The following is a 4,978-nucleotide window of genomic DNA, read 5'->3' as shown; positions in this document are numbered from 1 at the left end:
ATCGGCCACCTGGGAATGGCTGATTTCTAAGAATAACACCAGAGGTGGTCCCACTTGAAGTATCCTCCTGACCCCACAGTCTAGCATTTGCCTCTCCCTCAGGTACACATTACGCTCTACCTTAACTGAAATTCCCAAGGGAACACGCAGGGGGTAGATAATGAGACATCGGCAGGGCACACGGACCCTGAAAGACAACATACTGACAGACCTGTAGCGGAGAAATTTAAAACAAGCCCAATAAATATCTTGAAATATCTTGAAATAAATAAACATCTTTAAATAAATACCTTTAAACTTGAAACATGAAGGAAGAGCAAGAAGTTATGAATACGACACAACAGGAGATCCTAGGTATGAAAAATCCAAGTGTAGAAATGCAAAACTCAGTTGATGTGTTGAAGAGTTGAATGGCTACTTTCAAAGAAGAAAGATAAATTTAGGAGAGAGAGATGAGGTGTAGGAGGTGTGGGTGAGTAAAGGAATTAACAAGCTTTATTTTTGGTTTATATATGCAATGACCTCCTATTACTTCTCCCTTACAAAAACCAAAGTACTACCAAGGCAACCAAAACGAATGCTCCAGATGTGACCACCATGACAGAGACGAGGTAACGGGATGGAGGAGAGTGTGTGAATATTCTTCTAACAGGAAAAACACCTGTAATAATCAAATGAATAACAACTAAAGCCTAATAGATTATACTACACTTGATCTTAGCCAGAAGGCCGAGAAGCAATAAGCCTAATAAATTATAAAATAAAAAAAATGCGTTTTGGCAGGGGGAGAGGAAAAGGGGTGAAGACTGAGGTGGGCTGGGGCTGTTGTCTTCATAATCCTGGAGGTAAAACAGTAACATCCTCATTCAAGTACATGGAGAGCATGTAATCATTCAGACTATGTCCCTTTGGATCAAAGGAGCCCCCTCTGGGACCTCATTTCTGGAATCCACGTTCAGTGTAAGTCTTATGTCCAATGGCTCCCCCCAAAAATGCGACCATTCCATACTCAAGCCAGACCTTAGCGGTACCCAAATGCAAAATATAAACACATTATTGGGATACTATTTCCATCACTTTCTCTCCCCCCGCCCACCCCACACCCTCTCCTGGACCATTAGATTTTAGATTACAAACCATCCTTGGGAAATTTCCATGCTTCTGGTGTTTCTGAGCCTGGCTCAGCGAATAAGCAGATGATTCATTAAGCAGAATGATAGAACTTCCACTCTGCAGTTACCCACCCTTTTCTCTGCAATAGCTTTTAGAGCAGCCTTTCATCTGCCTTCAATTCGTTGGTCCTTCTCTAATTAGCCCAAGTATTTCATTATCAGCCCATGCCTGGTCAATCATCTGGCTACCAGCACTATCAATCAACAAGACATCTCCGATTTAATCTGTAGGCTCACAGCACTGGGATGTCATGTGGTCCTCTTCTGTCAGAGATTTATTAAGGAGGGAGGATTTATTGCCCTCTCAGCAGATACTTCTTTCATTGTTATCTTCTTATTATGGTTGGTTAAACCTCCACTGTGATCCCTCCCATTGTGTGGACCTCCACGTGGAAAGGTATTTTGTACTCAGGGAAGAGTCCCTGATGTCACCAACCCCCAAGCAGTATCTTCAGGAATCACGTGGGAGAACGTTTACCATCACAGGCCAGGCAAGGGCCATGGGAGGCTTGAAGCCTCTCCTTATGCTTTGTGTTAACTGAATTTAATGAAAGCTGCTTAGAAGGATCATAATGAGGCCTTGACATTATTAGTTTCTTTACAAAAGTGACTGGTCAAATTCCTTGAGACTTAGATTTTTTGTGGGGGCAGTCATGGAAAGGACTGAATCATAAAAAACAGGGTTTGGGGGGGGGCTGAGTGGCTCAGTCTGTTGAGCATCTGACTCTTGACTTGTCTCAGGTCGTGATCTCATGGTTTGCAATTTCAAACCCCTCGCCAGGCTCTGTGCTGACGTGGCAGAACCTGCTTGAGATTCTCTCTCTCTCTCTCTCTCTCTCTCTCTTTCTCTCTGTCCCTTTCCTTCCCCCCCAAAAAATAAATAAATAAATAAACTTAAAAAAAATTAAAAACCAGGGTTTTTTTTCACAAGTTGTGTTTCTTTGTTTTAGTAAATTTCTCCTCAACTCAAGGTTCTAAGAACTTCTTGATTTGTTCAACTAAGCACCCATGGTATGCAAGACCTATGCCAGGTGCTGGGGAGACGGTGGTGTTGAAGTCGGGTTTGGCTTGTTTACCTGAGGAAAGAACAGTAACAGAATTCTCCGGAGCTCTTCCAACAGGTAAGGTCTTTGATTCTGACCATGCTCTATAAAAAGGGTCAAAACAAAGCTACAGCGTCTTTGGAAAAATTTCCCGAACAGACACAGTGCTGAATTTCTCAGGATATGCTTTTTAGTTATCTTAGCCTGTCACAACTAGAGAGCATCAGTTAAGTGTTTCTTTCAGACCCTGAACGGATTGTATTATTTGGTTCCTCGTTTCCTTAGCAGAGGTACAGGGAGCAAATCAGTCAGGCCCAAGAAAGAAACTGTACTACTCCTTTAGGCATTCAATTTTCTATTTATTTCTTGTTATGAATATACTTCTGTATTCCAGGTTAGAGGGAAAAGTATCTGTATGACAGCGTTTAAATTGCCCTTTTGTCTTTCCAAACTGGGAGAATGAAACTTGGACTAACGAATAATGTGCGTGTAATGCTCTTCCACCCTCTGGGGCGGTCAGGGGTGGGGTTTAAATTCTAACAGCAAGAAGTCAAAGGCCACCTCCCAGGAGTTGAGGCAAGGTCCAAGGACTAGCTCCCTGTTTGCAGGCAATGCAAGTTATCTTGGGGGCCCTGTGGTAAGAATTTTAGGGTGTCTTTAAACGTTCCAGACCCACCAATGGTGGGACTGTGAATAGGTACGCCCACTTCGGAAAAGACTTTGGCATTCCTATTAACCTTGGGGATGCACATACTTAAAGACCGAGAAACTTTAACACCTAGACAATTACCCTAGAGAAACTTCTGCATAAGCGTACAGAAGCAAGAGTAGTCCAGTAGCAAGATGTCAACAACCTGAACATCCATCCACCCATAGATGGTAGAATGGGTCAATTCTGTCATAGGTACATAATATGATACCACAGCATCACAAGAATAGATTGCAACTATACGCATTTGCGTGAATGAATTTCATAGACACAAGGTTGAGTGAAAGACACGTTACAAGAGACCCTCCGTAGCAGGACTCCATTTGTATGAAATTCCAAAACACGAAAACTAAGCATATTGTCCAGAGATGCAAAGAGAGATGTTAAGACTCTGAAGAAGGCCAGGGAAATGATTACCATGAACAACACCATATTGGCTGTGATTAAAAAAGCCTGCAGGTGGGGCGCCTGGGTGGCTCAGTCGGTGAAGCATCTGACTTTGGCTCAAGTCATGATATTGTGGTTGGTGAGTTTGAGCCCCGAGTCGGGATCAGCGCTGACCGTGCAGAACCTGCTTCAGATCCTCTGTCTCCCTCCCTCTCTGCCCCTCCCCATCTCTCTCTCTCTCTCTCTCTCTCTCTCTCTCTCTCTCTCTCTCTTTCTCTCTGTCTCTGTCTCTCTCTTTCTCTGACTCTGTCCCTGTATCTCAAAAAAATGGCTGCAAGTTTTGGGGGGTAAGTAGGCAAAATTCTGTTTCTTGGCCTGGGTAGAAGTAGCAAAGGTATTCTATTTATGACTATTAAACAGAGCATATGTTTGTATGCACTTTTCTGTATGTCTGTCATATTTCAAATGAAGAAGAAATGATCTCCCTTTCTCGGAAATATCTTCCGGTGCTTTTGACTCTTGCCTGTTGGGCCCCCTCTCTCCGACGTACTCCCCTCTTCCCCAGATGTTTGGGTATCTCTACAGTGTCTTTCAGGGGATGCACTGTCCGAGCCCCAGAAAGTGGAACGACTTGCTGGTGATGCCCTCCCTGCTGTCAGCAGAGCGTGTATTGTCTCCCAGGGTCAGTGCCTGTCAGCTCCGCCTAAACGATCCACGTTGACCAGCACAGGTCCCCAGGGACCTGCCCCAGTGGCAGCAACCACTGACAGGTCCCCAGGGCTGCCGACATGGGCGAGGGGAGCTTGGGACTGCGCTACTTGGTCAGTATGGGTTGGGGATGGTGGCCATGATTATATTGAACTCTAGACTCTGATTTCAAACTTTGAGCATAGAAATGCATGGCTGGGAGTGGGGGTGAATAGTGCGGTTTGACTGAAACAGAAGAGAGACTATGTGCCAGAGGAGATACACTCCCTCAGATCAAGCCTTTCCCCATCTTTACAGCCTTTACGTTGCCGAATACCCCAGGGTGAAGAGGCGCGTCAGAACTAACACGTTGGTGTGGTTGCATGAACTGAATTCATTTCAGTCACTGAACAAGTATGATTGATTAGCGGCTGGCGCTCAGAACAGATCCAGCCCTACAGGTGGAGAGATTTAAAAACAGACCATCCCCTTGGGGAGTTGGAGACAAAATACAGGCAGGTAAGCTGGCGCATCTTCTGAGGTGTGTGATGAGACGCGCAGGCAGGGGGCACCGTGGGGGTGCCCAGAGGCAGGTGCATCTACCATGAAGAAAGGAAGCAGGGAAGGAACATGGCTGTTTGGTTGGTCCACGGACACTTTAAACTCACTGTGGCCAAACCTTAAATCATCGTCCTCTCCCTCAAACCTTTTCCTCCCCCTGTATTGCCAACCCAGAGTAATCCTCCCCATCCTGCCACATGGAAACCAGGAGTGGGAAAACCCCAAGCAGAAAATGGGAGTCGTGTTCAGATGTGGCCTCTCACTCACTGTCTCCTTCCATCACTGCCTATGTTGGCCTATTCGAGGACTGCCATTGGAGAGCACTCTCCTGGACCAGGGGTCTGAACCAATGGAGCTATCAAGCAAGGAATAGCAGATGTCAGCAATATGTTACCTTTTCTTCAGGGGGAGACTCAGTG

At 45.4% G+C, this 4,978-nt stretch overlaps 1 pseudogene; it reads right to left on the bottom strand.

Moving 5' to 3' along the window:
• Nucleotides 1-626: 626 nt before the first annotated feature.
• Nucleotides 627-741, bottom strand: LOC122493654 (annotated as a pseudogene).
• Between the last annotated feature and the right edge of the window lie 4,237 nt (nt 742-4,978).

Source organism: Prionailurus bengalensis, chromosome D2 (genome assembly GCF_016509475.1).
Source record: "Prionailurus bengalensis isolate Pbe53 chromosome D2, Fcat_Pben_1.1_paternal_pri, whole genome shotgun sequence".
Lineage (NCBI taxonomy): Eukaryota > Metazoa > Chordata > Mammalia > Carnivora > Felidae > Prionailurus > Prionailurus bengalensis.
This window is presented reverse-complemented; position numbering and strand designations above follow the sequence as displayed.